Source organism: Triturus cristatus, chromosome 6 (genome assembly GCF_964204655.1).
Source record: "Triturus cristatus chromosome 6, aTriCri1.1, whole genome shotgun sequence".
In the NCBI taxonomy this organism is placed as follows: domain Eukaryota; kingdom Metazoa; phylum Chordata; class Amphibia; order Caudata; family Salamandridae; genus Triturus; species Triturus cristatus.
This window is the reverse complement of record NC_140589.1, coordinates 755562055-755587028: the sequence shown is the minus strand read 5'-3', so window position 1 is coordinate 755587028 and position 24974 is coordinate 755562055.

The window sequence follows — 24974 nt, the reverse complement described above, 5'->3', positions numbered from 1 at the left end:
AGCTGCAGATCACCGGTACAACAATGCACACGGGCAGACCAGGCGAGTGATTGAGAGGACGTTTGGCCTCCTGAAGAGCCGATTCCGGTGCCTTGACAAGACAGGCGGGTCCCTCCCATATGCACCGGAGAAGGTCTGCAAAATCTTCATTGTGTGCTGCATGCTGCACAACATGGCAGTTGAGAAGGCAGTGCCACTCATCCTGGATCCGGATGAGCAGGAACATCCACCCGTGGAGGATCAAGGGCTTGGTCACGAGGCAAGTGATGATGAGGAGGAGGAGGATGATATCCGGAGTCAGCTCATACGCAACTTTTTCTCATAATGGTGAGTCGCTGGGTATGAGTGTGCAAGCTTGTAGCATTGAGTGGCATTTGTTGCAATGTGTGTGTCCAGCTGACTGAATGCAAAGTGACTTTGATGTGTGTTCTGATGTGTCACTCGAGTGATGATGCCATGCCACACAGTTTTGCGGAGAGACTTTCTTTGCCAGTTTGCATGCGTCATCTATGGCATAATTGTCAAAGATTGAGCATATGAGTGTATGTGTACTTCGGCAACATGCATGCAGTTCTTCATGGCTAATAATCTCTATTGTGCATGAAGTACCTGGTTGTGTATGAATTTGTGCAGGTTGCTCCCCGCAACGGGACGTCAACGCCTGCTGATGGTGTGTCTCCTGTGCGCAGCTCGGCATTTTGTTGCCTGATCCTGTGGCCGTCATTTTTGGTGATTGTTCATCCATTTTCTCGGAGTGACCCATGAGTAACCTGACACTCCTTCCTTTACATACACCTGTTGCACTGTGCCTTTCTGACCTCCTTGTCTTTGTGTGCTACTTTTTGCCTAGTTTCTCACCCCTTCTGCCTGCTGCTGCCTCACCTGCAGCACCGCCCCACCGAGGGCCCTGATTCTGCAACCCACACACCTCCAAAATGCTCCTCCCTTCCCCCCTCCACCCATTCTTAATGCAGCCAGCAGCTTGTCTGTGCCACTGTTGCGCCAACACCGTGCCAAAGGCAGGACCGTCAGCGCCTGCAACATGCACAGTGCATGACCCTCTGGTCCTTGCATGACCCACGTCACACAACAGGCTCATGCTGCAGCCACCCTCCAAGCAATGTCCACCAGACAATCAACCGCCTGCTATCAGGCAACCCCTAAGCGCACACACGACACATTTGCATGCTGAGTGTGCAACTCCAACTGCCTACACAGCGCTGCCCCGCCTACCATGCCCTGTCAGAACAACCAGGTCATGTGCCTCCTACTCCACACCCGCTCCGTCCACCAGCACGCCATTGGACTCTGTTACCTTCTCAACACAACAGCCCCACACATCACCTTCATGACAGTAACCTGGATAAAAGCATCCTCAGCACACAACTTCTTCATTGCCATCTCAGATTGATACAAGATCACCCACAGGGACGGCACCAACAATCCCGGAGGATGAATTGCAATTTATTCACAAGTACACCCTCAGAGTCACAAATCCGGTTTCGCACCAACCCCCTGGCAACCCTCAGAGTAACACTCATCTACAGATCTCCAGGCCTACATCCATAATTCCGCTAAGCCATCAACACGTACATCTGCATGCACGCCCTCACCTCGACAGGCTACATGTGGCTGGGGGCCAGTAACTTCTTGCTGGAGGAGAACCACACCACCATCCATCATTGGTCCATCAACATTTGCATCCACCTCTCCGACAAGCAACACACTGCCCCACACCACACTACCGATCCCCCAAAGATGCTTGATGTAAGTCACCACAGACAAGCTGTGTGGGACACTCGAACCAACACCACTGCCACACCCTGCAACCTCACACACTGGATCAGCAACTGATCCAACAATCTTGCCACATTGACAGACTTTCCTGTGAAGCACAACAACAGTTAAGCCACCTGGGACAAGGCAGACCAACTGGACTCATACAGATCTAGCCGGACTCTTGTGCAAACCTTGCAACACAAAGAACCATCAGTTACCTTACAGCCCTGGAAAACGCCACACACAGCCATCACCATATCATCAGCAAGGACAAGTGGAGATCCTTCAAATAGGGCCGAGGCAACAAAACACACGACATCAAGGAGCTCATCAGCATTGTGAGTGAACTGACAGCAGCTCTCCACCCAAAAGACACCCCACCCTTGCAAGGCAGATAAAATCCCTTGCAACTTTCTACCACTGCAAGCTCATGGACATACACAACAGCCTTGGCACACAGAGGCAGACAGCACTATTATCCGCGGGACAAACCCCCCTCAGGTTCTGGACTCCCGTCAGCAGCAAATACACCACCTGGCTCATGTGCACCATCCACTCTGGCTCTCCATCAGGTCCCTTCCCACACAACATCTCAACCACATCATTCCCCATCCTTGAAGCCCATGTCCAGCATGTTGTGAATGTCTCCTTTGAGTTTGCCACATTCCATGGGAGCTGGAGGCATGCAGAGACCCAGGACCTTCTTAAACAACGGACGGCAGTACCGCAGGATCTCCTGGAACATCACCCTGCTTCCCTACCCAGCAAATGTCATCAAGAAGACACTCAACGAGCAACTGACAAACTTCCTCCACGCAAACAGCTCCAGGCAACCGGCACCAGACGATCTTCCACAGTAATCACACCACTGCAACCGTCATCATTGCCACCACCAACGACAACTTTGCCCTGCTCAACAATGGTGAGACCACTCCCCTTGACCTCTCAACGGCATTCCACACAATGTGCTACCACACTGTCAGCTCACACATCTCCAACACTGGTACCCAGAAGAGGGCCCAGGATTAAATCAACAAGTAGCTCACCAGCAAGGCCCAGGGAGTTGGCCTCCACCCTTCAGCATGTAGTACACTGGGGTTATCTGGCCCATGCCCCAGGGCTCATCTCTCAGCGTGACGATCTTCAATGTCTCCATGACCCCCCTCTCCACCATCACATGTGCACACGACCTCATCATCATCTCGTATGCCATTGACACCCAGCTGCTCCTCAGCCTCACCAAAGACCCAGCCATTGCCAGATCCAACCTTCAAGAAGGCATGAGATCCGTTGACGAATGGCTGAACATCAGCCACCTGAGGCTGGACTTGCACAGGACTGAGGTCATCATCTGAGGATTGTCCCCTTACGGCTGGGTCAACTCCTGGTGTCCCACCAGCCTGGGCACCGCACCAGCACCCAGTGGCCACGCACGCAAGCTGGTGTTCATCATGGACTCATCGCTCACAATTACCATGCAACTCAACACCATCTGTACCTCATGCTGCAACACCCTCCGCATGCTGCAAATGATCCACAGATAGATCCACTCCAAGGCAAGACAGACCGTCCCCCAGGTCCACGACAACAGCCGGGTCACCTACAGCACCGCCCTCTATGGAGGAACAACAGCAAAACTGCAGAAGAACTTGTCCACATCCAGGGTGCATCCGCACACCTCATCTTAAACATCCCCCGCCCCAGCCACATCACCGTCTACCTGAGATAGCTACAATGGCTCACTGTCTGCTGCAGGATCACCTTCAGACTCCTCAACCACACTCAGGAGGCAGTCCACAACCCCAGGCCCAAAAACGACCTTGGACGTCTGTCATCCAACACCCCATTGGCCCAACTCCGTTCAGCCAACCTTGCCCTGGCCACCATTCATCACATCCACAGAACAACTGCATGCAGGAGATAGTTCTCCCACCTCGCCAAACAGACCTGGGACTCCCTCCCCGGACACCTCCACATGACCCATGACCTCTAAGCCTTCATGATACTCTTCCAAATTGGTCTGTCCGAGCAGTATTGCAAGCCCCCCCTCAGCAGCTTGAGGCCATCACGGGTGAGTATTGGGCTCCATGTCTGTATTTGATAATACATTGTTACCCATGTGTGTCCTCGACCGGACTCAGATCCCACTGTATGGATGGCTGGAGTTAGTTCCACACTCAGGCATACTTTGACATATCCCCACACGTATGTTGTGGACTCATGCTAAATGACTGCAACATATAATTTCAATTATTCTTTTTTGTATTATAGGTCTGGGGCGTGATTTGTGCAAAGAAAAAGGTGCAATACAGGGAACACAGAATATAAAGTTCACAGGGGGAGATGGGATCCTTGGCATTTGAAGTCAGCAGAGTCCAGACCACAGTGTTTGGCATCATTAGTCAGACTGTGACCAGCAAGTCCATGTGGCAGATAATGTCAGTCAATGAGGTGATGCTGTCGCACATGAAGGCCAGGTGCCAGGCCAGGTGACCTGGGAGATGTGGATGGGCCGCTGCCTCTAACGTTCTTTTCGGTGGATGACCCACCTTCCTCGGGGGACTCTCAGATGCAGGCCTTGACGATGCTTGGGACGCTCCGTCGGACGAATCCTCCTCCTCCTCTCTCCCTGTGGCTAGTGGTGGTCTTCGCCTGGTGGCACCGGGAGGGTTGCCCATGTTGTCGGCGATCCGACGGAGTGAATGGCTTATGTCCCTTTGCACCGCCAGGAGCTCAACCAGTCTTGCCTTTATCCGTCCTTGGTGTTCTTGTTGACTGGCATGGTGCTCGGCCTGCTGGTTCTTCATCGCTGTGATGGTCCCCTTTATCTCTATGAGGGTCCCCACTACCTGGCTGAACTCCCTGGTGTCACGCTGGTATGCGTCCATGATGTTGTGTATGTGTGACATACCGGTCCCTTCAGCTGGCTGGTCAGGTTCTCGCCTCCGCCTGCCTACACTCCCACCACCCCTGCCAACACAAGCCTGGGCTGCCGTTGTGGGCACATCGGGTCTACGGGACCCCTGAGGGATGGCAGTGGTGGTGTTGTCTGCCTCCTCCTGGGTGCCCGGCGCACCTTGTCCCTCCTGGTCAGACTGGCTCAGTTGTTCACTGCGGGCACGGCTGCTCGGTGTCTCCTGGGATGTGACAGGAATGGGGGTGGTGGTTGGCACAGGTGTTCCTGAACCAGGTGCTGCAAGGGTGTTGGACTTGGCCCTTCTGGCAAGTTCACCCCTAAAACTTTTTGCATTTATCCTAGCCTTTTTCCTATGTTGTATTAGTGGTTTTAGGCCTCTAGGCGCTTTTACACTGTGTCCCAGTGGAAAGTGCGTGCGCTCTGTGTCTATTTTAGTGAGACTGACCTGCCCTCCCATAGGAATGCATGGGGGATATGAGTGACTGTGTTAAGTCCTGATGTGAGAGGAGCGCAGGGTCGAGTTTGGTATGTGCGAACTCGTGAGATTGAATGCTGCGCGATGATGTGTTCGGCGTTACTGTGTCTAGTGTAGAAGTGCCACTTCTAGGAGCTGGCATATCTGTGTAATAAATGTGAAGGGACTGTCTGGCTTGTGATTGGCTGGTGTGCCTGGCTCCAGGAGTCAGGATGGGTCTGCCCCGGTGGTGAATGGAGGGATCTGCATGTTGATGGCAGGGAGGAGTACACCTGGGACCTGAATAGAGCAGGGCTCTCCCTCCACAATGCTGGCTCCAGCCCCTGTGTGCGTCTGATGTCCCTGGCCTGTCCTGTGAATAGAGAGAGGGGCTGAGCAAAACAAAGTGCTCAGGAACCAGTTGCATCTGGTTCGCCCCTTCCCTGCACCTTTGGAGACAAAGGATTTTGTGTATAAAAGGGGGGCTTTGACCCCATGAAAATGTTCTTGTTCTTGTTCTGACTTGAATCTACCAGGGGCGTGCTGCTGCTGGGGCCCAGGGGAAGGCTTGCCTCCCTGCGCCCTGCCCAGCCCCTGGATGTCCTGGATGCTGGAGGTCTTCTTTTGGACCCTCCTGTCTGACCTGAGGATAGCTGGGAGACTGTCCATGCCCTGAAAGCCTTGCCCTGAATTGCCCCTTACTTCCTAAAGGACTTACTCTGTTTACTCCTGGACTTTTGCATTCTTCTAGCGCCTGGGAGCGCTTTTGCCTTGACTTGGCCCTTTATTTTAGGAAGGGCGCTGAGGCCTTGCAGCGCTGCGCTGCTTCCCGGGAGAGAGAGGGATTCCCCAGCTGAGGGATTCCCCAGTGATGCCGGCCTTGTGGGTGCCCACCCCGCTTATTTTTAGCTTTTGGTGCGCAGGTGCCCACCCTGCTTCTTCGTTTACTGGATGGATTGAAGCAGGTGCCCACCCCGCTGATGTGAGCCCTTGCGGGTGCCCACCCCGCTTGTTGACTTTGTTTCCCCACCGAGGGAGCCTACTCCTCATTTGCCGCTGTTGGAATCACCGCTGCAGCCCAATTCGCGGATCGGGTGGAAGTCAGGCAACGATATGCCTGATGGCCGGCGGGACTTCCGGTTTTGAGAAGGAAGTCCGCGCATGCCGCTGTCGCCCACGGAGAAGCCCCGGTCCCGAGAGAGCGGACCGGGCGACGCGAAGAGAAGTCCTGGGCCCTAGGAGAGGACCCAGGTGAAGAGCCATGCCGGGAGCGGCCTCGCGTCCCAGCGGGGCTCCCTTGAGTGGCTGGGAGCCTCAGGAGCCCCGTGAGAAGCGCGAGACGGGCGGCGTTAGCAGGAAGCCCCAGTCCCAGAAGAGGGACCGGGTGAAGAAGAGAGTTTAGACGGCTGGGGGGCTCCGTTGGTACTTGGGTTGTGCAGACCGTGGAGGTGTTGGACAAATAGTACTGAGTGGTCCCGCCAGGGAGCGGGCCACTCCAACGACGGGGCATGTTTATTCTAAGAGCCCCGTGTGGCTCCCCAGTGCTGGGGGACATAATTGTTTTCAGAGCCCACATGGCTCCAATGCTAGGGGTCCAGTTATTTTTAATGCGTGACTGCATCGGGGGCATATTTTATTGAAAATGACAGTGCGCTCCATAGTGCTTTGGTGCAAGTTCTTTTCTGTGTTGACATATATTGATTTCAGGAGCCTGTGCGCTCCATGGGGACATGTTTGTTTTCTGAGCCAGATGGCTCCAACGTGGGGCACATTGGTTTCCAGGGCCATTGCGAGCCCATGCCTCATATTTAACTTCCACAGCTGCGCAGCACTTAGTGCCAGCTGCAGCGTTTAGGCCCTGTTCTTGTCTCCAGCTGCCCAGCAAGTAGTGGGCAGCTGCTACGCTTAGGTTCTGGCGCAACCTGGACCCTAATGTGATTGAAGTACTATTGTGTTTTAATGCTTTGGGGTGTTAGGAAATATACCGTGTGTAGTATGTTTTGCGCACCCTGTGTTAATGCGTGGGGTGTTAGGAAATGTAGCATGTGTAGTATGTTTTGCGCACCCTGTGTTTTATACCTCTAGATATGATTTCTGCATAGGAGGTTGTTTTACCTGATTAGGTTTATGTTAGGGAGAGTATACTTCCCTGTGTGATGTACGCCCCTAGTGTAATTATACTTAGGAGGTAGGGTCTAATGCGTTAGACTTGTGAGAGATTGCGTAATGTGTTTATGCCCCTGTGATGTATACAGGATAGGTTTTATACCTGATTCCATTGTGATAATGCTGAGGTCATTATTGCGCCAGTAGTTACTGGTTGTGCTCTACCGTTATAATTTGTGTTACAGTTGGTATATGTTCCACATTTACCATTGGTGATTTGTGCTAATTCTGACAGTGGTCCAGGTGGCCCTGTCTTGTGTAAATAGTCCCCTGTAAAATTCTGCCCAGTGCCAGTTGGCACCGTGTAAATTATGTGATTATCAGCTAATGTGTTTATTATAATACAAAGGCTATTTTTTATATATAACCTTGTGTGGAGTTTCTTTTGTGGTGGGCCTAGGGCGTTGTTGCTGTGTGCGCACACAAACGCTTTACACATTGCCTCCGGGATAAGCCTCACTGCTCGTGCCAAGCTACCAAGGGGGTGAGCAGGGGTTATCTTTGGCGTGTAACTCCCCAACTCTGACTTAGAGTGGTGGTCTCTGCCTGGCTTTGGCGCAAGCCTTAGCCAACCAGAGATCCCATTTCTAACAAGGGGCTTGGACAACAGAGGGTCCAGGTCGGTCGGGATCATCCGCGGAGTGTTGAGAGGCATCGCTGCCGGTGGGATCAGGTTCCTCCCGAGCCTGGGACTGTGATTCTTCATCCCCATTGTTGGGGGGAGATTCATAACGTTGCCCTGTGTGTGAGAGACAGACAATGTTAATGCTGTTTCATGCAACATCCATGTTTCATACACATTCAAGTTGGCACTGTTCCTCCAGGTAGTTGTATGTGCCTAGCATTCTCCTCAATGTTCACTTGTGGATGGGTATGTTGCGGGGGACAGATTGATATGTTCTCCTGAGTCTTTGACATGCAGATTTTTGGCTTGGATGCTTCTTCGGCTATGTATTGGTCTTGTTGTGTTACATGTCCATTGTGACAGTGGGTAAATCCATTGCCTGTCCCGGGGGTGTCTGCTTGTGTAAGGGGTGTGTGGGACAGGGTCTGCTGATGGGTGTAGTGTGATTTAGCAGCGGGGCTCCCAGGTGATGTAGCTGTCCCCCTATGGAGCATGCTGCCTTGACAGTGAGTGTGAGTTCCTGTCCTAGATATCTGACCTTGTTGACTTGGTGTTTGTGTTTGCACTGGTCACAGGAGGGCCTTGTGCTGCCTACACCAGGGCCAAGTGTCAGCTATCTTGTCACTACTTTCCCAGTCCCTATGCATTGCGCATGGTGCATGGGTATGTACCTGGGCCATATGGCATGAGTGCAATTGTGTGAGATTTGGAGTTCAACAATGCGTTTTGTGACACCCACCCTCCCAGCATACCGGACATCCATTCTTGGGTTAGTGCTTCGTGTAGCATGGGGCATAGCATGGCCTTGCTTTGTCAATGGGGCATACACATGTTAGTGGCATTAGCGTTGTTTTTGACTGTGGTTCTGGCCGGTGAGGGCTTGGGGGTAGTTGCGTGCATTTTGTGTAGTTGGGGTGTGGATGCCATTACCCCCATGTTACATAAGTTGTTTGTGTACTCACCAGGCTCTGGAAGTCCTTGAAGTCCATGTACTCCCACCGGCGGAAGCAGGGCCATCACCTTCTCCTCCAAGGGATGGAAATGTACTGGTCTGCGGGGCCCACCACCTCCAGTGATGTTGCTCTGGGCATAGTCTTCATTCATTTTTCGCTTGACTGACCTCCGCAGATCGTACCACCTGGCTTGGCATTCAGTCCTGGTCCTTCTGATGGGTGCAACAGCATTCACCCTATCGACGATCCTCTGCCACAGGTGTGATTTTTCGCCTATGCTGGTCTGTCTGACCAATGTTCCAAACAGCTGTGGCTCGACTCTGATGACTTCATTGACAAGGATCTCCAGCTCCTCCCTTGTGAACTTTGGATTCTTGTCTGTGGGCATGGTGTGGGGTGAGGGTGTGGATGGTTGTGGGTGTGTGGGTCTGAATGTGAAGGTGTGGGTCGGAATGAGAAGAGGGGGTATGTGTGAAGGAGGTTGTGTGAAGGTGTATATGTTAAGGTGGATGGGTGCAGTTGTTGGTGTGTGCTCTCTAGCTGCAGTGAGTCTGTTGCAAAGGCTCTTGGTTTGTGTGTGTGGGCCCTTTTTATTGGTCCATTTGTGGGTGGGCCTCAGCTTGAATTTTTGGTGGGTGTGTTATAAGGGGTGGTTGTGAGTTTGGCCCGCTGTTTGCATGTTTGGATGTGACCAGGTCAGTCATTTCCATGTTTTGTGCACTGTAGACGTGTTTTGTGGTGTTGTGCGAGTCGAATAGACACTCCTTGTGCTGTTTTACAGTGCCCGTGGTTCAGTACGACTCGTTTAGTTGTGTTTGCTTCTGTTTTTTGTGTGTCCGACTCGGTCATATGCGACGTTCTCCGCGGTACGAGTCGTATTCCGACACATTCCCAGGGGTGCGAGTCGTACAGGGGTACGAGTCGTACAGGCATACACCCCCATGCGTTGTGTATGTACGGTGCGTACCCCAACATTGCGTATGTACGGTGCGTACATACGCGATGGCGTTGTAAGGTGCGTACATACGCGATGTTGGGGTACGCACCGTACATATGCGATGTTGTTATAAGGTGCGTACATACGCGATGTTGTTGTAAGGTGCGTACATATGCACGTGGGGGCCTGTACGACTCATACCCCTGTACGACTCGCATCCCGGGAACAACTTTTCCCGGGATACGAGTCGTACAAAGTTCGCTTTGTAGAGGGTAAAGTCATTCCCCGTGTACGGGCCGTTTTCCGTACGATTCGTAAATCGGAAATCCGGTCCGGATCGTACTTCTACGGTCGGACAGTATTTTTAGGATTCGTACGGAAAAGTGGCCGGGTCCGTCTCGTACAACTTTTCCTGATACGATTCGTACGGATCAGGCCGATCCGTATGTATTTTTCCCGTACAAATCGTACTTCATGGGTCGACGGGACTTGTACAATTCGTACGGAAAAAATTACGGATGCGAGTCGTACGGAAAAAAAAATACAGGATCGGAATCGACCCCTTAGTTGGAAAAAGTACCAAGAACAAGTAAAGCACTTATGAAACTCAATGGTCAAATTAGACTGAGATTAAAGTGTAGTTTCAAGCCAACCGTGATGGAACCCAGCTAGAAACCTCCACATCAAATGGTTTTGATAAAAGTCAAAAGGTTTGAAAAGGTTTCTAAGTCCCACTTCAGATAGAGAATTTTGAATAAAAACATTCAAATTTCTTCTTTGTCCTGGCGCAGAATGGGGCTTTTTCAGTTTTTGAGAAGAACATTCCTTAGAGTGTGGTTGCTGTTGAAACTGTAGCTGCCACAGTGGAACTGAAGACAGGATACCTGAACCAGATTGGTCACAGTGATGACTTTGAGCTTTGAAGATTTTTATAAATTCCAATGCAGTATGGGACTTTGTTGTTTTTTCGAAGGTGCAGATATTTTTGCAGAGGAGAAGATGAAATGCAATTTCCTAGATCTTCCCTGACCAATAGGGTAACAGTTACTAGGGGTAATCCTACTGACTTTTGCAGCAGTTCCTGTTTGCCTACTGTAAACAATGCCACAGTGCAACTTATTCTCAAAATCCAAGATGAGTTAACCCTTCTCACTTTGTGTAGAGCCTGTGTGCGCACCCATGAGCGTGGACAGGGTAATTAGCAGTCCCCTCCTCTTTGGTTACCGAAACCGGGTCTGGGGGTGGTCTTTCTCCCACTGAGGTTGATGCCAGTCTGATAGTGGGACAAAGGGTGTACCTTTCCAGGTGTCACATGGAATGTATGTTTGAAAGAACAGGCCTATTCGAAGTTAATGAAGTTCCTAGACCAACCTCAACTGGTCTTCCTGCCAGAGGAAGAAAACACCTCCCCATTCCCAGGTCATTGTCTTTGCTCCCTTAGGAGTTTTCGCACCTCAATAAAGTCAAGCATTTGATTGACAGCTGCTGGAGAGCTTCTGTAAATTTGCCTCCATGAACTTCAGGCAGGGAAAAGGTAACTTTCTATAAGTTACTCTTCAAAATGTTTATTTAAACCCCAATTTTACCAGTGAATTTGGCTTGTAATAGCTATTAAAAAAGAATGTTTGAGGTTTTTTTCTTGCTGGTGCCAAACCTGAGCTCTAGAATTATTATTTTAATCTGTACTCTAGTTTTCTCATAGGAAAGACAGGGCCTTCCACAGTGAAAATAGCTTTTGAGGGGTTTTTACTACAGGGATATTGTAATATTAAATATCTATAAATACCATTCACTTGGCTTTGTGGCTACAAGTCCTACAGAGAGGTGACTTATAAATATTTAAAAGGGACGTTTTTCTACAATCAAAAATATTATTTTGAAAGGTTGGGCTGCAGGTTTACACTGTAGCAGTCAGGCTCCACTGGTAGACCTAAGTTCATGTTTTCACTGTCACACTAGTGGATGGCACATTAAGTGCTGCATTTCACAGGTGATATTTAACTTTCATTGTCATGAGTTTATTTCTGCACCATATACTATGGCCTTATAGGAAAGTTAAATATGCCAAACAGGGACTATGAATTTTTACATGTTTTGGGGGTCAGAGCACATACGCTAGACACTGTACAGCAGTGCCGAGTCTAAAAACCAGCAATACAAGTTGGTAAAAAATCCGGGATGACAGCTCAAAAAGGTGCCTTTTCTCACAGACGTATATATTGTTTATTATTGAAATGCCACATTTATTAAAACATTAACTTCACCATGAAAATGAATGTGGAAGATGGGTAAATTTACATCCACGTTTGATAATGATGGTAGCTATAGCAAGAAGTCCCAGGGAAACTGACTTTTGGATAGTGTTAAATTTGAATGACAGACTGGCTTCCCCACCAAAAGATGGTACTAAAATATTGCTAAAATACATTAGTAAGGCTTGCAAATATAAACAATTTTTTTAATGCCATCTGGTTGTGCTTTTATGAGCAAGCAACTCTGCTGGGGTTTCCACTGATTTTATTCACTTTGAATTTTGAAATAGTTTTCTGTTGTACCCTCAATTCTGATTTGTTAACGATCGGCAATGACTGGAATCCTAGGTGCAAGAGCATCAGTTTGCAGATTTGAAATTGCTTTTTCAGACAATATTGCTGCCTTGTATATATTTTTAATTGCTATCGAAGTAACTCTCGATCTGCTACGGGGGGCACTGCATTAAATTGCTACATTGGCATTGCTTGTCTTTCATTTTAAAAAGTGCGCTTTCCAGTGTAGAGAACATTTTACTTCACAGAAAATAAACGGCTGTGTGTTCATTTTTCATGATTCAATGCATGGCAATATTGTGGGTATTGATAAATAAATGCGAACTCTTTGATTTGCAAATTGCATTCTGCTTCATTTCACACAGTAAATTGGCTTAAAGGATTTACGTTCATGATGTGATAACAAATCCCCCGATAGCACTTATTTGGAAAGCAAAACGCATTAAAATAACTGTTTGGTTTTGCTGTGGTTTGAGAGATGGTCATGAGTGGATGGTACCAATGGGGGGGGGGGGGAGCAGGGGGGATTAGACCTGCGGCTCTGGATCGATCCATTTTTGAGAATTGATGTTTCTGGGGCTAAAGAGTTTCCGGTTGCATTTGAGGGTACAGCAAGCATGTGGCTATTACCATACATCAACACGCGTGCACAGGTCATTTTGAAAAAAACGCGTAAATCCATCCCATAGGCCATGTTCCTTATTCTCACTGTTAACTATAATGATCACGATGAGGGCCTGGAGGTATTGCAGAGCATCTTTAACAGAGGGATTCCAAAGAGGAACATGATGCTCCTGTGATGGAAGCTCAGTAGTTGTCTCCTAATAGTCAATCCTTAAAAGTCAGTCCTTATTAAGGTGTGTATTTACTTGCTTACATTTCTTGACCACATTTTCTAGCCACCAATCACCAAGGAAAAGCAGACCAAGCTCTGCAGATCTCCTAGTTGCCTCACAGTTCCAAGCCTGGTGTTGCTCAGATAGAGTAATGACAAGTGTATGCAGTATGCATAAGTAATCAGTACAAAATCCAGTACGTAGCATTGAACATTTCGATATTTACTCTGCCCCTTGCTTTTGCCATTCATTAGGGTACACATTAAAAGTAAGGACTGTTTGAGCTGTGAATGACACTGAGCGGATCTAGTGTGAACACCAGACTAAAGTAATACGGCACAGAACCAGGCTAGCGGCAATGTATACATGCCTCTACACTATACATCTCATCATGAAAAGATATGTAATATTTCTAATGTGGAGCAGACTTCGTGTATAGCAATAATAGTAATGGTTTACATGGGTGAGCCATGGGAGACCCATGCAGCACAGTGTCAGGATTGACAGTGTCACACAGCAACATTGAGGTGGTTATCAGATACAAATAAACAAGCACGACAAGCATCACAGAGATGTAATCTTGCCCTCTTCTTTCCTCCCATTGCGTGTCTGTCATCTACAGGCGCAAGTCAATAGCATTACAAACCAAGGAATGATCCATGTATTTTTTTTTTACCAAAGTCTGACATATGTAGTGTACTTTGTGTTTGGTGAATACTGAGGCATATCAGTGAAATTGTAGTTGAGCTTTGCTAATTATTGGGGAGTCCCACCTGGGTACACTGATGTTAAAGTTCTTAGGAGCATTTCATTCACGAATGTAGTAAAGTAGGATCAACTTTTATGGTTACCCCCACTTTTTGCTTGATGTAATGCTGTTTCTGACTAGTCTGACTAGGATACTGCTAATCAGGACCCCAGTTTCTCTCCTTTCTCCCCTAAATTGTATAGTAAGTACTTAGGTACATCCCAGATTGAATACTGGGGTACCCTTATCAGTCCCTAGTATATGGTATTAAGGTACCCAGGGCATAGGTAGCCCAGGGGTCTCCCATAGGCCGAAGCATGTATTATGCCACCTATGGGAGACCATTCAAACTATCACTACAGGCCTGCCACTGCAGCCTGTGTAAGCTGGTGCTAGCACCACTTACAAAAGATATAGATTTCCGTATATCTAGGGTCACTGCACTTAACCCCTTCAGTGCCACGCCCTTTCCCCCTCCTGTGCCGGGAGTTGCACTAGTGGGTGGGGTTCATGACGAGATACTCTCGTCATGGGCACAGCGCAACCGTGCTCCATGACGAGATTATCTCGTCATGGGCACTGAAGAGGTTAAAACGTATAAGTCACCCCTACAGCAGGCTTTTTCAATCCTGAAGGCAGGGTGCTTGGTTCTAAGTGTGAGGGTGCCCCTGCATGAGCAGGACACCCCTACAGTCTTCAGAGTCCATTCTCCCAGATTTTAAATGAGACAGCCATATAATATATAGAGGGGCACTGCATCATTACGCGATGACCATCTCGAAATTGGCTGTAAGGAACCCTGTCATGTTTGGTATCAACCATGTGGGAATCATACCCCCACACTGTAAACGGTGTGGGAGGTATGATTTAAAGCACTTTAAAGGCCCTTCATTAGCAACACAGGTTGTGGTTCGCCACATCCCTCGAGGCCTGCCCAGTCCTCTCACCAAGTTTGAGGCTAATATCCCTCGTCGGAGTCGAAGGAACCGAACCCTTGTGCACCGCGTCGAGTTGCCGTTGCAAAGGATTTTTGGCTTCCTTCCATCAAGATCTTTCGGCTCCAACTAACCCCAGCCTCAAGTATCTTCAGTGACCAGAATCTTCGACCACACCGCATTGCTTGCACCGTGGGCCTGCGTCATTGGTAAGCTGCTCAAGATCCTTTTGTGACTACAGTGCCTCCAGCCTGTGGGTCCTGTCGAGGGTCACATTTGACTTCTTTGGGCTCCCCTGATTTCTCGGGCCTGCCCTGACTCCCCTGCTTGTGATGAGTCTCCTGGACCTTGCTGGTCCCGACAATGCACCTTCTTCAACTTCCTCGTTGGTTGCAGTTGCCAAGGCTTGTTGGTGCTCCTGCTGGACACCGACCCCTCAACTCTCGACATCCGACATGGGACAGCTCATGTATGGCTTCTGGTCTTCCACAGCATCGCCTGGTCCACACAGCTGCAGTTTCAAGGTCACTGTCAGCACTCCTGCAGCACCTGACATCGGTGGGCATCTGTCTTCCGTGCCTCCTGGAAACTCCTGAGTGGCATAGACTCTGTCCCCTCTGCTTGCAGGTTCTTCACATTTTGAATCCACCTTTGGGTTCCATCGGGCTCTTCCACCTTCCCCAGCAGCGGCATCTTCCTGAAGTCCTCCATTGGATTCAACAGCGGTTTCCGATGCCACGTCAAATCTATGCACCCAGCTTCCCAGGTGCAGGTAACCTGGTTCCTAGGGTATCCAAGGGTAGGGTGGCTCTACAACCTCTTCTCCACCAGAGGGTTTCTTTAGGGTCCACTGAGACGGGTTCTCTTTCTTTAAAATTGCAACCGCGACTTACACGTTGATTTGTACGGAAAACGCAGTAGTGTTCCTACACTGCACACAAGTTAGTGAGTGTCTTATAATAAATAGATAATTTTATGAATACACTGTGTGGTTCTTTTTCACTTAATCAATACCTCTAAGATTATGTTCTGGTAAAACAAGCTGCTTTATACTCCTTCTGGACTAAGCCTGAAGGCTGCTCTCTACAGCTACCATGTGTGTGTTTTACACACACACACACACACACACGCATGCACACACGCGCGCACACACACACCTATACATGCATGCATTCTCAAACACACATATGTATATATGATGCATGAAAACATGCTGCACTGGGATGGAGCACACTGTGAAATGAAAAAAGCGTTGTAGCATTAGGAACGTAAGTCTTATTCCCCCATGGTGTTAATATTCTCAATTTTAGGACTGAGAGAGGTGCGCCCTCAAAACTTTATAGGGTATTCTTGGCAGGAAAAATACAGCACAGTCAATGCATTTTAGTACATTCTACAACAACAGCCAATACGTCACAAGACTGTGCGTTGGAAGTTATTACGTCGCAAGGTAAGTAAACATCAACATAAAGAAATGGTTTCTGCTAATGATGGACAGCATCAGCATAAAATAAATTGCGCAATAACGTATGCACATATGCATATGTGCCTTGATACTCTCACGAGTGACAAGCAGCGCTTTACAAATCTTCCTTACATTACAGTTACAGTGCCCAAGTCTATTATTGTATACACATGTATGTGTCATTAAACATGCACGCATATATGGTATGATGCAGATGTCGTTTTGTATATTTTTTTATTTACTGTTCCAAGATGCCGAACACCAATCTTAGAGCACTAAATAAAAAAAATAGAAACATGCGCAAAAGTCCATTTTGTAAAAGGATCTGCCAAGAAGGAAATTGCAGCTGTCAGGCCCTCCAATACATTTTTTTATAAAAAAAAGATCATGATGGGAAGGTGCAGGGAAGTAAAATAGAAGAGGATGAGATTAGAAATCAATGCAGAGAGTGGGCAAAGCAATGGGGAGTGGGAACACTGGAGATCCATGTAGGTCTTAAAGGCTGAAGGAAATTAAAGTAAATTAAGTAAAATAACAAGAGCTGGGTATGCCGAGGGGGAAGCACTGGGGAAGCTGGGTGGGAGGGGAAGGGAAATACACAGAGCATTGGGAATGTTATGTTGCATTTAAATGGAACTGTCATAATGGTGTCTATTTCACCTAAGCGAACATTGATAAAGGCATTCTCCCGAAATGAGTTTACTAGCCACAAAAAAATAATATCTGAAAAATGGATCCTGTTGAGTGCCCACTTTTCCTTTTGGAGGTGTTTTGAATTTAGAAGCGAGTCCACCCTCACATGCAGGGCGCCTATCTATATATATATATTACCTACTGGCGGTAGGTAGTTTTAGTTAGGAGCTTGTTTCTATTCAAAAAGCGTTTTTTCTTTTGCCAATATCTTTTGCGCCGTTTGCCAAATCTTCACGAAAGTTTCCAAACTAATGGTTCAAACAAGTCAGCTCCTGTCTTGAAAGTTTCGGGATGATTCGTCAAGTGGGGACCAAGAAAAAAGGGGAGTCCCAACACGCGTTTTCTCCATGTTAATTTCCATAGGAAATTTGGAATAGGCTACAGCCCGATCTGCTGAACGGAATTACACTAAATTTGGCAAAAAGGTAGCTCTTGGTTCAGAAAGTGCCCTTTTGCACCTCTCCTACCTCTTTCTGCACCCCTCTTTCCTCTTTCTGCACCTTTGCTGGTTCTTTCTGCACTGTTCTTGCTTCTTTCTTCACCTCTTTTGCAAATTTCTGTATCCCTCTTCCCTCTTTCTGCACCCATGCTCCTTCTTTCTGCACCTTTTCTGCCTGTTTATGCACCTCTCTTGCCTCTTTCTGCACCTCTGTTGCTTTTTTCTGCACTTCTCTTGCCTCTTTCTGCACCCTTCTTGCCTCTTTCAGCACCTCAGTTGCTTCTTTCTGTACCCCTCTTGCTTCTTTTTGCACCTCTGTTGGTTCTTTCTGCACTGCTCATGCTTCTTTCTGCACCTCTTTTGCAAATTTCTGTATCCCTCTTGCCTCTTTCGGCACCCCTGTTCCCTCTTTCTGCACCTTTCCTGCCTGTTCTGCACCTCTCTTGGCTCGTTCTGCACTTCTGTTGCTTCTTTCTGCACTTCTCTTGCCTCTTTCTGCACCTCTCTTGCCTCTTTCAGCACCGCTGTAGCTTCTTTCTGCACTACTCTTCCTTCTTTCTGCACCCCTCTGCCTCTTTCTATACCCCACTGGCCTCTTTGTATACCTCTCCTGCCTCTTTCTGCAACCCTCTTGCCTCTTTCTGCACCTCTGTTGGTTTTTTTCTGCATTGCTCTTGCTTCCTTCTGCACCTCTTTTGCAAATTTAGGTATCCTTCTTGCCTCTTTCTGCATCCCTGTTCCGTCTTTCTGCAACTTTCCTGCCTGTTTCTGTACCTCTCCTGCCTCTTTCTGCACCTCAGTTGCTTCTTTCTGCACTTCTCTTGCCTTTTTTGCACCCCTATTGCCTCTTTCAGCACCTCTGTTGCTTCTTTCTGCTCTTCTCCTGCTTCCTTCTGCACCCCACTTGCCTCTTTCTGTACCCCTCTGGCCTCTTTGTGTACCTCTACTCCCTCTTTCTGCACCTCTCTTGCCTTTTTCTGCAGTTCTCTTGCCTCTTTCTGCACCTCTTTTGCTTCTTTCTGCACTTCTCTTGCCTCTTTCTGTACACCTCTTGCCTTTTTATGCACCACTGTTAGTTTTTTCTGCACTGCTCTTGCTTCATTTTGCACCTCTTCTGTAAATTCCTGTATCCCTCTTGCCACTTTCTGTATCCCTGGTCCTTCTTTCTGCACCTTTCCTGCCTGTTTCTGCACCGCTCTTGCCTCTTTATGTGCCTCTGTTGCTTCTTTCTGCACTTCTCTTGCTCCTTCTTCACCCTTCATGTCTCTTTCAGCACCTCTGTTGCTTCTTTCTGCACTTCTATTTCTTCTTTCTGCATCCCTCCTGCCTCTTTCTGTACCCCTCTTGCCTTTTTGTGGCACACCTTTTGCCTCTTTTTGCACCTCTGTTGGTTCTTTCTGCAATGTTCTTGCTTCTTTGTGCACCTCACGTGCCTCTTTCTGCACTTCTCTTGCTTCTTTCTACACCTCTGTTGCTTCTTTCAGCAATTCGCTTGCCTCTTTCTGCACTTCTCTTCCTCCTTTCTGCACCCCTCCTGCCTCTTTCTGTACCTCTCGTGCCTCTTTGTGCACCTATCCTACCTCTTTTTGCTCCCCTCTTGCCTCTTTTTTGCACCGCAGTTGGTTTTTTCTGCACTGCTCTTGCTTCTTTCTGCATCTCACTTACCTCTTTCTGCACTTCTCTTGCTTCTTTCTATAGCTCTGTTGCTTCTTTCAGCAATTCCATTGCCTCTTTCTGCTCTTCCCTTGTTTGTTTCTGCAACTCTCTTGCCTCTTTCTGCACCTCTCTTGCTACTTTCTGCACCCCACTTGCCTCTTTCTGTACCCCTCTCCCCTCTTTCTGCACATCTCTTGCCTCATTCTGCATCCCTGTTCCCTCTTTCTGCACATTTTCTTTCTGTTTTTTCACCTCTCTTGTCTCTCTCTGTTGCTTCTTTCTGCACTTCTCTTCCTTCTTTCTGCACCCCTCCTGTCTCTTTCTGTATCCTTTTTGACTCTTTGTGTACCTATCCTACCTGTTTCTGTACCCCTCTTGCCTCTTTTTGCACCTCTGTTGGTTCTTTATGCATTGCTCTTGCCCCTCTTCCCTATTTCCCCACCTCTCTTGCTTCTTTCTGCACTCCCTTTGCTTCTTTCTGCACCCCTCTTGCCGTTTTCTGCAGTTCTCTTGCCTCTTTCTGCACCTCTTTTGCTTCTTTCTGCACTTTCCTTGCCTTTTTATGTACCCCTCTTTCCTCTTTCTGCACCTCTGTTGGTTCTTTCTGCAATGCTCCTGCTTCTTTCTGCACCTCTGACTTAGAGGTAGTTTTAATCCTCCTGCCCTAGTATGTACTAGGGCCTTACAGAGGAGGTCATGCCAATCACAGGGATACCCCAACCCATAATGTACCCTAGTGTAGGTAGGTGTTTTCGCTGTACTCTAAGTGTCTTTCAGCATAGCACTGGCTCAGGGCCTGGTTAGTCAGAGTCAGTTACCACCAGTACCAGTCAGCAAAACGTAGGGTGCACAGGGTGACTTTGCAACAAGGCATCTTTTTGCACCTCTGTTGGTTCTTTCTGCATATCTCTTGCTTCTTTCTGCACTCTTATTTGTCTTTCTGGACTTCTTTTGCCTCTTTTGCATTTATCTTGCTTCTTTCTGCGCATTTCTTCCTCTTTCTGCACATGTCCTAACTGTGTAGGCATAGTTAGAAATTAGCATTTAAAAAATCTACATGAGTGTCTATATTGGTAATTGATTGGTTGTCTGAGTATCTGTATGGGTGCCTGAGTGTCTGTGTGGGTGGGTGGTTTTTTTGACTCTGTGCATAGATGTGTGAATGGGTGATTCACTGGGTGTATGGGTTCAAGAGTGCATCTGTGAAGGGCTGTATGGGTGGGTGAGTGTGTGTATGGGTGTGTTGGTGAGTGAATGGAATGTCTCACTTGTACATGTGTGAGTAACTAAATATGTGAAAGGCAGTATATCTGAGTGTTAGAGTATATAGATGACTATATGTGAGAGAGAGTGATGGTGAGAGTGGCTGTATGGATGAGTGGGTGCTTGTATCAGTGATTGTATAAAATAATAAGTATGTGTTAGTGTCTGTATGAATAAGTGAGGTGAGGGTGTGTATAACTGTATAGGTGAATAAATGGGTGTGTGATTGATTCTTTGCATGCCTGACTAGGTGTGTGAGTCACTCTATGGATGAGTGACTGCATGTTTGAGTGACTGTATGGGTGAATACGTGGATGTGTGTATAGACCTAGGAATCAGTGAGTGGGTATGTAGTAACTGGTATTGGTGTATCTATGGTTTAAAAAATGGTAGTTTTAGAGTGGGTGTATCAAAGGTTATATTAGGGTGTAGGGAGGTGCATCAGATTACCACTTGGATTGTGTCATCAGAAATGTCATTTGAGATGTCATCAGTGATATTATCAGTGATTTCACTGACCATGTCATGAATGATGTAATATGTGACGTCATCAGCAGTGCATTGCGGGGGCGCGAGTTATAATCAGCTCAACTAACTACAACAGCCGAATTTCTCTTTTGTATGGCATGTCCAACTAACTATAACGTCCCTGAAACTTGTGGTTTTTTCAGTTAATTTCTAAGGTTTTTTAAATGGTAATTTCTAACAATAATATCCCTGAATCCTGTGTTTTTTTCATTGAATATGTATATATAAAATAAATCCAACAAAAATCACTTCTTTTAAATGACCAGAGGACACAGCGGGGATTGCAGGGCAGCCATTTATTCACAGTGCTCGGCATGATGCATTTCGGCTTTGGCCTTCTTCTGATGCCACTTGCACTGGTTCACACTCGTTTCCTCCATTTGAATATTCCACAGCTCTCCCATTGGTGGGAGTATAGTAGGCTCCACCTCTGATTGTTATCAGCTGCAGTCTGTCATCGGAAGACTACAGATCCCAGCATACATTTCAACGGTGTGTGTTGATCGCGGAGTCAGTATGTGCTTCAGTGAGCACTGTTGTGCCTTGTGGAGAGAGGGAGGGGGCTTTGTAAAAGCTGAATGTGTCCCAAAATAACAGTGTCCATAGCTACCTTGGGTCCCCAACGCCTCAGCCCCAAATCCAGGTTCCAAACCGGGCCGTGACACGTAGATTGAGTAATCACGAGTCCCCGTGCAGTCACAGACTGCTGTTAGCAGCGGCTGTTTGCTTGGTCTGTTTCCAAGGCGGGCTCGCAGTATCCAATCCCTTGGAGAAAAAATGCCACGTTGCCAATATTGCCGCGAGCCACTCTTCAAGATGGGTCCTCTTACACGCGCTACTGGTTGGCGCATGAAAACATCCAACAAAAATCACTTCTTTTAAATGACCAGAGGACACAGCGGGGATTGCAGGGCAGCCATTCATTCACAGTGCTCGGCATGATGCATTTCGGCTTTGGCCTTCTTCTGATGCCACTTGCACTGGTTCACACTCGTTTCCTCCATTTGAATATTCCACAGCTCTCCCATTGGTGGGAGTATAGTAGGCTCCACCTCTGATTGTTATCAGCTGCAGTCTGTCATCGGAAGACTACAGATCCCAGCATACATTTCAACGGTGTGTGTTGATCGCGGAGTCAGTATGTGCTTCAGTGAGCACTGTTGTGCCTTGTGGAGAGAGGGAGGGGGCTTTGTAAAAGCTGAATCTGTCCCAAAATAACAGTGTCCATAGCTACCTTGGGTCCCCAACGCCTCAGCCCCAAATCCAGGTTCCAAACCGGGCCGTGACACGTAGATTGAGTAATCACGAGTCCCCGTGCAGTCACAGACTGCTGTTAGCAGCGGCTGTTTGCTTGGTCTGTTTCCGAGGCGGGCTCGCAGTATCCAATCCCTTGGAGAAAAAATGCCACGTTGCCAATATTGCCGCGAGCCACTCTTCAAGATGGGTCCTCTTACACGCGCTACTGGCTGGCGCATGAAAACATCCAACAAAAATCACTTCTTTTAAATGACCAGAGGACACAGCGGGGATTGCAGGGCAGCCATTTATTCACAGTGCTCGGCATGATGCATTTCGGCTTTGGCCTTCTTCTGATGCCACTTGCACTGGTTCACACTCGTTTCCTCCATTTGAATATTCCACAGCTCTCCCATTGGTGGGAGTATAGTAGGCTCCACCTCTGATTGTTATCAGCTGCAGTCTGTCATCGGAAGACTACAGATCCCAGCATACATTTCAACGGTGTGTGTTGATCGCGGAGTCAGTATGTGCTTCAGTGAGCACTGTTGTGCCTTGTGGAGAGAGGGAGGGGGCTTTGTAAAAGCTGAATGTGTCCCAAAATAACAGTGTCCATAGCTACCTTGGGTCCCCAACGCCTCAGCCCCAAATCCAGGTTCCAAACCGGGCCGTGACACGTAGATTGAGTAATCACGAGTCCCCGTGCAGTCACAGACTGCTGTTAGCAGCGGCTGTTTGCTTGGTCTGTTTCCGAGGCGGGCTCGCAGTATCCAATCCCTTGGAGAAAAAATGCCACGTTGCCAATACTGCCGCGAGCCACTCTTCAAGACGGGTCCTCTTACACGTGCTACTGGCTGGCGCATGAAAACATCCAACAAAAATCACTTCTTTTAAATGACCAGAGGACACAGCGGGGATTGCAGGGCAGCCATTTATTCACAGTGCTCGGCATGATGCATTTCGGCTTTGGCCTTCTTCTGATGCCACTTGCACTGGTTCACACTCGTTTCCTCCATTTGAATATTCCACAGCTCTCCCATTGGTGGGAGTATAGTAGGCTCCACCTCTGATTGTTATCAGCTGCAGTCTGTCATCGGAAGACTACAGATCCCAGCATACATTTCAACGGTGTGTGTTGATCGCGGAGTCAGTTTGTGCTTCAGTGAGCACTGTTGTGCCTTGTGGAGAGAGGGTGGGGGCTTTGTAAAAGCTGAATGTGTCCCAAAATAACAGTGTCCATAGCTACCTTGGGTCCCCAACGCCTCAGCCCCAAATCCAGGTTCCAAACCGGGCCGTGACACGTAGATTGAGTAATCACGAGTCCCCGTGCAGTCACAGACTGCTGTTAGCAGCGGCTGTTTGCTTGGTCTGTTTCCGAGGCGGGCTCGCAGTATCCAATCCCTTGGAGAAAAAATGCCACGTTGCCAATATTGCCGCGAGCCACTCTTCAAGACGGGTCCTCTTACACGCGCTACTGGCTGGCGCATGAAAACATCCAACAAAAATCACTTCTTTTAAATGACCAGAGGACACAGCGGGGATTGCAGGGCAGCCATTTATTCACAGTGCTCGGCATGATGCATTTCGGCTTTGGCCTTCTTCTGATGCCACTTGCACTGGTTCACACTCGTTTCCTCCATTTGAATATTCCACAGCTCTCCCATTGGTGGGAGTATAGTAGGCTCCACCTCTGATTGTTATCAGCTGCAGTCTGTCATCGGAAGACTACAGATCCCAGCATACATTTCAACGGTGTGTGTTGATCGCGGAGTCAGTTTGTGCTTCAGTGAGCACTGTTGTGCCTTGTGGAGAGAGGGTGGGGGCTTTGTAAAAGCTGAATGTGTCCCAAAATAACAGTGTCCATAGCTACCTTGGGTCCCCAACGCCTCAGCCCCAAATCCAGGTTCCAAACCGGGCCGTGACACGTAGATTGAGTAATCACGAGTCCCCGTGCAGTCACAGACTGCTGTTAGCAGCGGCTGTTTGCTTGGTCTGTTTCCGAGGCGGGCTCGCAGTATCCAATCCCTTGGAGAAAAAATGCCACGTTGCCAATATTGCCGCGAGCCACTCTTCAAGACGGGTCCTCTTACACGCGCTACTGGCTGGCGCATGAAAACATCCAACAAAAATCACTTCTTTTAAATGACCAGAGGACACAGCGGGGATTGCAGGGCAGCCATTTATTCACAGTGCTCGGCATGATGCATTTCGGCTTTGGCCTTCTTCTGATGCCACTTGCACTGGTTCACACTCGTTTCCTCCATTTGAATATTCCACAGCTCTCCCATTGGTGGGAGTATAGTAGGCTCCACCTCTGATTGTTATCAGCTGCAGTCTGTCATCGGAAGACTACAGATCCCAGCATACATTTCAACGGTGTGTGTTGATCGCGGAGTCAGTATGTGCTTCAGTGAGCACTGTTGTGCCTTGTGGAGAGAGGGAGGGGGCTTTGTAAAAGCTGAATGTGTCCCAAAATAACAGTGTCCATAGCTACCTTGGGTCCCCAACGCCTCAGCCCCAAATCCAGGTTCCAAACCGGGCCGTGACACGTAGATTGAGTAATCACGAGTCCCCGTGCAGTCACAGACTGCTGTTAGCAGCGGCTGTTTGCTTGGTCTGTTTCCGAGGTGGGCTCGCAGTATCCAATCCCTTGGAGAAAAAATGCCATGTTGCCAATATTGCCGCGAGCCACTCTTCAAGACGGGTCCTCTTACACGCGCTACTGGCTGGCGCATGAAAACATCCAACAAAAATCACTTCTTTTAAATGACCAGAGGACACAGCGGGGATTGCAGGGC